The sequence below is a fragment of the Salvelinus fontinalis genome, chromosome 27 (genome assembly GCF_029448725.1).
Source record: "Salvelinus fontinalis isolate EN_2023a chromosome 27, ASM2944872v1, whole genome shotgun sequence".
NCBI lineage: Eukaryota > Metazoa > Chordata > Actinopteri > Salmoniformes > Salmonidae > Salvelinus > Salvelinus fontinalis.
Window position 1 is genome coordinate 37,571,067 of NC_074691.1, and position 12,117 is coordinate 37,583,183.

The 12,117-nt window shown below is 42.3% G+C and overlaps 1 protein-coding gene across 1 annotated transcript in view; it reads left to right on the forward strand.

Moving 5' to 3' along the window:
- Positions 1-3,682: 3,682 nt before the first annotated feature.
- The window catches only part of rgs6 (regulator of G protein signaling 6), a 143,362-nt gene continuing 134,927 nt past the window's right edge, over positions 3,683-12,117 (forward strand). Inside the window, exon 1 of the mRNA XM_055885685.1 lies at positions 3,683-3,784. The gene's annotated coding sequence lies outside the window, so the exon portion shown is untranslated. The remainder of the gene's footprint in view (positions 3,785-12,117) is intronic.

Here is a 12,117-nt window from a genome sequence, read left to right on the forward strand (position 1 = left end):
TGTCACTAAGATCATCAGACCATCTCCCTGACTCAAGATGCACCTTTGCGTCCTAAGGAAAACCGCCAATTGGCATTGGTCAGAGAGAAATATGGGCAGTCCTATGATAACATAATTACCTATGAGGATGCCTAAGAGAACTAACCAAATAACATGGAAAACAGTCAGAAAAAAATAAATAGTAACAATAATAGATCGTATTAATATAAATAATAACAGCACAATGCATGTTCATATTTGAAAGTCCTACCTAGCAAGGCTATAAGCATGTCAGCCCAGCCTGCTCAGTTCATTGGATTCAAATGTTCGTAAAAAAAAAATGGGGGGAAAAATGAAAACAATAAGAGAAAATAACCGAAATATATCGCAAGACCAGTTCTTTTTTTAATGTCCATTACATGCAAGACATATTTCATGTAGTCCTCATTCTATCCTGTTGTATTCCGCTTGTATTCCGACCAAAAAAGAAAGAAGGATAAAGGATTATAGTTTCTAACGGCCGCTAATGACTGCAAGTAAAAAAAACAATTGCATTAGGCTTCACATTATATCCTGTTGTAACATGCCATGGCTGTGCCAGAGCCGACCGCAAGCCACGCCCCGGGCACTCCCTGTAATGTCGTGTGTGTAGATGGCAGGGAAGTCAGGCGCAGGAGAATCGAACTTGGTATAAATGGTGTCGTTTAATAGACTTGACAAAACTTCATAATCAAAAATACAAGATAAAATAATAGTGGGTACAAGAACCCGTTGCGCACCAATACATAATACACAAATATAAAAACAAACAATCTCTGACAAGGACATGGGGGGAAACAGAGGGTTAAATACACAACATGTAATGAATGGGATTGGAACCAGGTGTGTAGGAAGACAAGACAAAACCAATGGAAAATGAAAAATGGATCAATGATGGCTAGAAGACCGGTGACGTCGACCGCCGAGCACCGCCCGAACAAGGTGAGGCATCGACTTTGGCAGAAGTCGTGACACTCCCTTATGAGAAGGCATACTCAAGTTCAACTCATAATCGATTCCGACACAACTACTGCACGACAGCCAAGAACACATGCAGTACTGACAGAGCGAGTAAACCTGTAAAACCAACCCTCTCTCCAGCCTACACATAGTGTTTTATTCCAGGGTCGTTGCTGTATCACCTCGGCTGTTTTACACCTATACTACTATATGACTATACTACTAAACTACTATGCAACCAAACTATACCGCTATACTACTAGACTACCGTACTACTATATCGCTATACTACTAGACTACCGTACTACTATACCGCTATACTACTAGACTACCGTACTACTATACCGCTATACTACTAGACTACTGTACTACTATACCGCTATACTACTAGACTACATTTACATTTACATTTAAGTCATTTATCCAGAGCGACTTACAAATTGGTGCATTCACCTTAAGATATCCAGTGGAACAACCACTTTACAATAGTGCATCTAAATCTTTTAAGGGGGGGGGGGTCAGAAGGATTACTTTATCCTATCCTAGGTATTCCTTAAAGAGGTGGTGTTTCAGGTGTCTCCGGAAGGTGGTGATTGACTCCGCTTTCCTGGCGTCGTGAGGGAGTTTGTTCCACCATTGGGGTGCCAGAGCAGCGAACAGTTTTGACTGGGCTGAGCGGGAACTGTACTTCTTCAGTGGTAGGGAGGCGAGCAGTCCAGAGGTGGATGAACGCAGTGCCCTTGTTTGGGTGTAGGGCCTGATCAGAGCCTGAAGGTACTGAGGTGCCGTTCCCCTCACAGCTCCGTAGGCAAGCACCATGGTCTTGTAGCGGATGCGAGCTTCAACTGGAAGCCAGTGGAGAGAGCGGAGGAGCGGGGTGACTACCGTACTACTATACCGCTATACTACTAGACTACCATACTACTATACTGCTATATTCCTATACTACTGCACTGCTGTACTACTATACTGTTGTAGTGCTATACTACTATACTGCTATATACTATACTACTATACTACCATACTACGATATGCTATGCTGCTATACTACTATAATGCTATAGTGTTTTACTACTATACCGCTATACTACTGCACTACCGTACTACTATACTGCTATATTCCTATACTACTGCACTGCTGTACTACAAAACTGCCATACTACTATAATGCTATATGCTATACTGTTATGTGCTATACTACTATACTACCATACTACGATATGCTATGCCGCTATACTACTATACTGCTATATGCTATGCTGCTATACTACTATACTATGATATGCTGTTATATGCTATGCTGCTATACTACTATACTGCTATATGCTATGCTGCTATACTACTATACCACTATACTGCTATACTACTATACCACTATACTGCTATATGCTATACTGCGATATGCTATGCTGCTATACTACTATACTGCTATATGCTATGCTGCTATACTACTATACCACTATACTGCTATATGCTATGCTGCTATACTACTATGCTGCTATACTGCGATATGCTATGCTGCTATACTACTATACTGCTATACTGTGGTATGCTATGCTGCTATACTACTATACTGCTATACTGCTATATGCTATGCTGCTATACTACTATACTGCTATACTGTGGTATGCTATGCTGCTATACTACTATACTGCTATATGCTATGCTGCTATACTACTATACTGCTATACTGCTATATGCTATGCTGCTATACTACTATACTGCTATACTGCTATATGCTATGCTGCTATACTACTATACTGCTATACTGTGGTATGCTATGCTGCTATACTACTATACTGCTATACTGTTATATGCTATGCTGCTATACTGCTATACCACTATACTGTTATATGCTATGCTGCTATACTACTATACTGCTATACTGTGATATGCTATGCTGCTATACTACTATACCACTATACTGTTAAATGCTATGCTGCTATACTACTATACCACTATACTGCTATATGCTATACTGCTATATGCTATGCTGCTATACTACTATACTGCTATACTGCGATATGCTATGCTGCTATACTACTATACCACTATACTGTTATATGCTATGCTGCTATACTACTATACCACTATACTGCGATATGCTATGCTGCTATACTACTATACTGCTATACTGCGATATGTTATGCTGCTATACTACTATACTGCTATACTGCGATATGCTATGCTGCTATACAACTATAGTGCTATACTGTTATATGCTATGCTGCTATACTGCTATACCACTATACTGCTATATGCTATGCTGCTATACTACTATACCACTATACTGTTATATGCTATGCTGCTATACTGCTATACCACTATACTGCTATATGCTATACTGCTATATGCTATGCTGCTATACAACTATACCACTATACTGCTATATGCTATACTGCGATATGCTATGCTGCTATACTACTATACTGCTCTAGTGCTTTACTACTATAGTGCTATACTGCTCTAGTGCTTTACTACTATACTGCTCTAGTGCTTTACTACTATACTGCTATACTTCTGTACTGCTATAGTTCTATACTGCTATACTACTATACTGCTACACTGCTATAGTCCACTACCAGAGCCCTGGTCAAAAGTAGTGCACTTTAAAGGCAATGGGGTGCCATTTGAGATGTATCCATAGCAACCGTGTTATTGAGGGATCAGTAGAACCATGTTACCCTGTTGAACTGCATCCATCTCTCACAAAAGCACTTGGTATCGGTCTAACAAGTACAAGAGTGACTGCTATCAGTGGTCACATTCTGAGGGCTCTCAAAGATCTGGAAACCTGACACTCGAGGTATGTTATTATCTTTATTTAACCTTTATTTAACTGGGCAAGTCAGTTAAGAACAAATTCTTATTTACAATGACTGCCTAACCCCGGCCAAACCCGGACGACGCTGGGCCAATTGTGCGCCGCCCTATGGGACTCCCATTCAAGGCCGGTTGTAATACAGCCTGGAATCGAACCAGGGTCTGTAGTGACGCCTCTAATACTGCGATGAAGAGGCTTTACTCCTCCTCCTCTCGATTTCCCTGAATCCTATGTTCTGTCTGTTCGGAGAATGGAGAATCCATCAAGTTGGACAGCTATGTGGGGGTGTCTTGACCAAAAGCCATGTTTCAGAAAACCAGAGGATATTGCAGTTATGAGAGTCCCGTTGAAAGAAAATCCATGATCTGAGGTCCTCCATTTTGTTATCAAGTGACTGGCCAATAGAATGGAAGGAAGAGAGAAGAGGTGGCCGGGTTTCCCTTCTCCTTAATCTCGCCAGGGCTCACCCCCTCTCCTGCCTCTTTTCCACTTGAATAGCCTGAGAAATTATACAAAGAGCCCAGGGCAGATGAGTTGAAGTTGAAGCCAGAATTGTGGTTAGTAACTGCCGATCTGATGTTGAAAATTAAGGATAAAAGCAAAAAGAATCACAAAATAGGAAAATTAGGTCGGAGCTCGGGATGACGACAGTCATACAGTACGGTGCAATCTTCAGTGTGTGTGTGTGTGTGTGTGTGTGTGTGTGTGTGTGTGTGTGTGTTTCTCATATTCACTAAAACCTTCTGTACCTCTCCTCCGTATTCTACAGCCCTCTCTTTTTCCATTTGGGATTGCAGAGCATTAAACTTCCATAAAGGAGGTGGTTAGCTTTGAAACGTGATCAAAGATACATTATTCACAACGTTACGTGTAGAACTCACATGCCAACATTGAGAGGAGATTTCTTTTTAAACCACAAGGCCAGATCGGGGGGAAGAAAGAGGTGATCTCTCTAACTAGTTTTGAAAATCTGGGCACCATATCCACAAAGCATCACAAAGTAGGAGTGCTGATCTAGGATCTGTCCATATAATCCTGTTGATTCTGATCTAGGATCTGTCCATATAATCCTATTGATGCTGATCTAGGATCTGTCCATATAATCCTATTGATTCTGATCTAGGATCTGTCCATATAATCCTGCTCATTCTGATCTAGGATCTGTCCATATAATCCTATTGATGCTGATCTAGGACCTGTCCATATAATCCTATTGATGCTGATCTAGGATCTGTCCATATAATCCTATTGATGCTGATCTAGGATCTGTCCATATAATCCTATTGATTCTAATCTAGGATCTGTCCATATAATCCTGTTCATTATGATCTAAAAGGCTAAACTGATCCTGAAAACAGCACGTACATTCTAAGAGGTGTGCCAAGCTTGTTCATTTGTCTTCCTGATTTGTATACTCTTATTATTGCTTGTTGACCTCCAGACATGGATTATCTGCAGATAAATTATTAAAACATTCTCTGAAGATGGTAATTCCTCAGTGCAGGAACAATAAACTAAGGTCACGAGGCGTTTACTTTACAAGTTATATTCTTCAAGAATCAATGGCTGTATATCATTCATCTGAAAGTAAAAAAAAAAATTTAAAAAAAATTGGATGTAGCAATTGCATATTGACCCTTTAATGGGAGAGAGCAGCTTAATTATCGAGGAGCCGCACACACAATCTTTGGTGCCAATATGAATAGGCTCCTCAAACGCTCATACATTTCTGTCCTTTTTACTGGTGATCAATCATCAAATAAGCAAATAATATTTCTGGAATTTGACAACAAAATGTTCTTTTCAATAAACAATTTTCTTTAAATGACTGGTTTCATGTGTTAAATGACTAAGGCATGGAGAGTGGGCGGCATAGCCTTATGACAATGTCTCCTATCTCTTGGGTTTTTTCCCGAGCTGTTTGGGAGAGACTGGGTGTGCAGGCTTGTGTTCCACCCCAGCACTAGCAGGGATCAATCATCTTTGATAGTGGGTTGAGCTGGGATCAGACATGGCAGAAACATCATCAAACTCTCACAACTACTGGTTTCTTCAATAAGAATGGATAGCTACAGGGTTGCAGGTTGGTCTTCCTCCCCTGCAGTAACACACCTGTTTCTACTAATCAGGGGCTTGGGCTAGCTGATTGAACAATACTGTACTATAAACTAAGCAAACAACTGTGTGTCTTTACCTGGTGTGTGTGTCTTTACCTGGGGTGTGTGTGTGTCTTTACCCAGTGTGTGTGTGTGTGTGTGTGTGTCTTTACCCGGTGTGTGTGTGTCTTTACCTGGGGTGTGTGTGTCTTTACCCGGTGTGTGTGTGTCTTTACCCGGTGTGTGTGTGTCTTTACCCGGTGTGTGTGTGTCTTTACCCGGGGTGTGTGTGTGTCTTTACCCGGGGTGTGTGTGTCTTTACCCGGGGTGTGTGTGTCTTTACCCGGTGTGTGTGTGTGTCTTTACCTGGTGTGTGTGTGTGTCTTTACCTGGGGTGTGTGTGTGTCTTTACCCGGTGTGTGTGTGTCTTTACCCGGTGGGTGTGTGTCTTTACCCGGTGTGTGTGTCTTTAACTGGTGTGTGTGTGTGTCTTTAACTGGTGTGTGTGTGTGTCTTTACCTGGTGTGTGTGTGTGTCTTTAACTGGTGTGTGTGTGTGTCTTTACCCAGTGTGTGTGTGTGTGTGTCTTTACCCGGTGTGTGTGTGTGTCTTTACCCGGTGTGTGTGTGTCTTTACCTGGGGTGTGTGTGTCTTTACCTGGTGTGTGTGTGTGTGTGTGTGTCTTTACCCGGTATGTGTGTGTGTGTGTCTTTACCCGGTGTGTGTGTCTTTACCCGGTGTGTGTGTGTCTTTACCCGGTGTGTGTGTGTGTGTGTCTTTACCCGGTGTGTGTGTGTCTTTACCTGGTGTGTGTGTGTGTCTTTACCCAGTGTGTGTGTGTGTGTGTGTGTGTGTGTGTGTGTGTGTGTGTGTGTCTTTACCCGGGGTGTGTGTGTGTGTCTTTACCCAGTGTGTGTGTATGTGTGTGTGTGTGTGTGTGTGTGTGTGTGTCTTTACCCGGTGTGTGTGTGTGTGTCTTTACCCGGGGTGTGTGTGTCTTTATCCGGGGTGTGTGTGTGTGTCTTTATCCGGGGTGTGTGTGTGTGTCTTTACCCGGGGTGTGTGTGTGTGTCTTTACCCGGGGTGTGTGTGTGTGTCTTTACCCGGGGTGTGTGTGTGTGTCTTTATCCGGGGTGTGTGTGTGTGTGTCTTTACCCGGGGTGTGTGTGTGTGTCTTTATCCGGGGTGTGTGTGTGTGTCTTTACCCGGGGTGTGTGTGTGTGTCTTTACCCAGGCTGTGTGTGTACCGATGGATAAGTGGTCAGTTGGTGCATGTGAGGAAATGCAGAGGACAGACCAGGGCCCTGCTTTCCAAAAGCATCTTAAAGCTGAGAACCATAGGATCCTGGTTAGTGACATGCAGCCTTTTATTGGTCATGTACTTATTGGTCATGTGCTCATTGGTCATGTGCTTATTGGTCATGTGCTTATTGGTCACGTGCTCATTGGTCACGTGCTCATTGGTCACATGCTTATTGGTCACATGCTTTGTAAACAACAGGTGCAGACTAATAGTGAAATGCTTACTGATGGGAAATGCTTACTTGGCCCTCCTTTTCCTGTAGTCCATGATCAGCTCCTTTGTCTTGATCACGTTGATGGAGAGGTTGCCAGCTCTCCAACCTCCTCCTTATAGGCGGTCTCATCGTCGTCAATGATCAGGCCAACCACCGTTGTGTTCGCCAGCAAACCTAATGATGGTGTTAGAGTCGTGTGTTGCAACGCAGTCGTGGGAGTACAGGAGGGCACTAAGCACGCGCCCCTGAGGGGCCCCCGTGTTGTGGATTAGTGTGGCAGATGTGTTGTTGCCTGCCCTCACCACCAGGGGGCGTCCAGGATCTCAGTCCCAGGGTCCTTAGCTTAGTGATGAGCTTGAAGGACACGATGGTGTTGAAGGCTGAGCTGAACGCTGAGCACTATGGTGTTGAACGCTGAGCACTATGGTGTTGAACGCTGAGCACTATGGTGTTGAACGCTGAGCACTATGGTGTTGAACGCTGAGCACTATGGTGTTGAATGCTAAGCTGTAGTCAATGAACAGCATTCTCATGTAGGTGTTTATCTTGTCCAGGTGGTAGAGGGCAGTTGGAGTGCAATAGAGATCACATCATCTGTGGATATGTTGTGGTGGTATGCAAATTGGAGTGGGTTCAAGGCGTCTGTGATGATGGTGTTGATGTGAGCCATGACCAGCCTTTCAAAGCATTTCATGACTACAGATTTGAGTGCTACGGGGCAATAGTCATTTAGATAAGTTACATTGGCGTTACATTGGCACAGGGTCTATAGTGGTCTGCTTCAAACATGTAGGTAAAGAGTACCACAGTATGAGTCATAATACCCATAAAACCTAACGGTCAAACAGGGAAATGGTTTTTCCACAATTCATTTTTCCCATTGGGGAAGGGTTGTGTATTGTGTAGGCTTACCCTGGCGTGACTTTTTGATAAACGTGTAAATCTCTCTAGGACAAAGTGACTTTTGTCATTATATTTGCCTGTATTTACCCCCTCCAAAATGAAATGCTAAGTAGTTGCTAATGTGGCTGTCATATAGGGCTTCAAATGCCATGATCTGGACGAGACTGCCAAATCGAGGCAAAGGTAAGAATCGTTTGGATTAACTACGTAATGTTAGCTAAATGTAGTAATGAATAAATTAGCTACATTTCTTTAAATGGAAAATTGTTTACTGAAACGGTGTCAGCTAGAGATGACGTGCAGGAGCTTGCAGGGATTTATAGTTTTGCATGATGTCTACTTTGATGATAATTAGCATTTTCAAATATGTGAGTAAATGGAGCCGAATATACTGATGAAAGTCACCTTGTCCGAGACAGATTTACAGATTTACATGGTTATCAAAACGTCACGCCAGGGTAAGCCTACATGAAACACAGCCCTATTTTATGTGTTTCTTATTAAATTCCCTATCGGAAAAATGAATGATGGAAAAATGATTGGAACCATTTCCCTGTTTGACCACTAGGTTTTATGGGTGTTATGACACCTCCAATGTGGGGCTCTATTATAGACTGGTCAGGGAGATGTTAAAAATGTCAGTGAAGACACTTGCCAAATGGTCAGCACATGCTCTGAATATGCATCCTGGTAGTCCTTCTGGCCACATGGCCTTGTGAATGTTAACCTGTTTAAAGGTCTTACTCACGTCGGCTATGGAGAGCGAGATTACAAAGTCATCCGGAACAGCTTCTGCTCTCATGCATGGTTCAGTGTTGCTTGCCTCAGAGCGAGCATAAAATCTTGACGTTTAGACTGTTTGGTGGCTTGTCGTAGGGCATAGCGGGATTTCTGCACACACACACACACACACACACACACACACACACACACACACGTAAGTGAGCACCAATCTGTTCATCCAGAGTAGTCCATTAGTATGAGTATTGTTGTTTTGATGGTTAGTTGCTAAGCTAAGTGCATGTATTGATTTATGTGGTTATTGACGTCCATTTTTCCACATCAGTTTTCTGAAAAAAGGAGAGAGAGGAGAGACTCATTTCAACATGGCAGCGCCTCTCTGTCTCAATAAGGACCTCGATGACATTACATTATATTGATACTGTATTAGATTTAGTGGGCCATTTGCAATAGAACAGTACGAGTGGGCCTAATGTGTTGTTATTTGGACAGCTGTTTGAAAACCCGACTGAACCGTCTCTGTGAGGGCGTTCTCTCTGAAACTGGCTTTGTGTTAGGCTGCAGTTGGGGTGTATCTGTGTTATGAATGTTATGTATAATGACTAAATGATGTATACATTTAAAGTAATGATAGGACTATAGCTAACAGAATTCTACCCTGTCTCTGTATAATGATGAAGAATGTTTGTCCATAAGAAGCCAAGGAACTGTGGCAGACAACTTGTGACCACTGTGGAACTGATAACAGAGAAGGAAGTCTCCCCACCCAGGGAGGGGAGAAACCTTGGGCTTGTAGTAGATTGCTTATCCCATCCTCCCACCTGTTATACAACGTATGAGTAGGAGAAGACTTGTGAACTATATTGTCATTGTCTGAGAGGAGGAGGGACATTTATGACAAAATAAGAGGTATATAAACCAATGTACATGTAATGATTGGCAGAGCTCTCGTAAATAAACGTTGCTGACTGTTGTAGACTGGCCATTTCAACAAGAACCTTTCATTTCAACAAGAACCTTACACATTCTGAGAGAGAGAGAGACTTATTTCTATTACAGCATGTTGGAATGACTGTCATTCATATTCCATTCACCCAGTTCAATGTAACATCAATAGGTTTAGGCTACTACATGATACTCAAATGTTCCCCATACCCATCATGAGGTTGCTACAACCTAGCCTATGAATGAAAAGTTTACAACGTAGGGGCACACAGGTCGAGAGAACAATTTGAGGTGACACATTTAATACCGCCTTGCTTGCATCTACAGTTGAAGTCTGAAGTTTACATATACCTTAGCCAAATACATTTAAACTCAGTTTTTCACAATTCCTGATATTTAATCCTAGTAAAAATTCCCTGTTTTAGGTCAGTTAGGATCACCACTTTATTTGAAGAATATGAAATGTCAGAATAATAGTAGAGAGAATTATTTATTTCAGCTTCTATTTCTTTCATCACATTCCCAGTGGGTCAGAAGTTTACATACACTCAATTCGTATTGGGTAGCACTGCCTTTAAATTGTTTAACTTGGGTCAAACGTTGTTTCGGGTAGCCTTCCACAAGCTTCCCACAATAAGTTGGGTGAATTTTGGCACATTCCTCCTGACAGAGCTGGTGTAACTGAGTCAGGTTTGTAGGCCTCCTTGCTCTCAAACGCTTTTTCAGTTCTGCCCACACATTTTCTATAGGATTCAGGTCAGGGCTTTGTGATGGCCACTCCAATACCTTGACTTTGTTGTCCTTAAGCCATTTTGGGGTCATTGTCCATTTGGAAGACCCAAGCTTTAACTTCCTGACTGATGTCTTGAGATGTTACTTCAATATATCCACATAATTCTCCTCCCTCATGATGCCATCTATTTTGTGAAGTGCACCAGTCCCTCCTGCAGCAAAGCACCCCCACAACATGATGCTGCCACCCCCGTGCTTCACGGTTGGGATGGTGTTCTTCGGCTTGCAAGCATCCCCCTTTTTCCTCCAAACATAATGATGGTCATTATGGCCAAACAGTTCTATTTTTGTTTCATCAGACCAGAGGACATTTCTCCAAAAAGTACCATCTTTGTCTCCATGTGCAGTTGCAAACTGTAGTCTGGCTTTTTTATGGTGGTTTTGGAGCAGTGGCTTCTCCTTGCTGAGCGGCCTTTCAGGTTATGTTGATATAGGACTCGTTTTACTGTGGATATAGATACTTTTGTACCTGTTTCCTCCAGCATCTTCACAAGGTCCTTTGCTGCTGTTCTGGGATTGATTTGCACTTTTCCCACCAAAGTACGTTCATTTCTAGGAGACAGAACGCGTCTCCTTCCTGAGCGGTATGACGGCTGCGTGGTCCCATGGTGTTTACTTGTGTACTATTGTTTGTACAGATGAACGTTGTACCTTCAGGCATTTGGAAATTGCTCCCAAGGATGAACCAGACTTGTGGAGGTCTATAATTTGTTTCTGATGTGTTGGCTGATTTCTTTAGATTTTCCCATGATGTCAAGGAAAGAGGCACTGAGTTTGAAGGTAGGCCTTGAAGTACATCCACAGGCACACCTCCAATTGATTCAAATTATGTCAATTAGCCTATCAGAAGCTTCTAAAGCCATTTTCTGAAATTTTCCAAGCTGTTTAAAGGCACAGTCAACTTAGTGTATGTAAACTTCTGACCCACTGGAGTTGTGATACAGTGAATTATAAGTTAAATAATCTGTCTGTAAACAATTGTTGGAAAAATGACTTGTGTCATGCACAAAGTAGATGTCCTAACCGACTTGCCAAAACTATAGTTTGTTGCATCCCGCTAACGGGATCGATATGACAACAGCCAGTGAAAGTGCAGGGCGCCAAATTCAAACAACAGAAATCTCATAATTAAAATTCCTCAAACATACATGTGTTTTATATCATTTTAAATGTAATCTTGTTGTTAATCAGTGTCCGATTTCAAATATGCTTTTCAGCGAAAGCACTACAACTGATTAGATTATGTTAGGTCACCACCAAACCACAATAAGCACAGCCATTTTTCCAGCCAAATATATCAGTCACAAAAAGCAGAAATAGA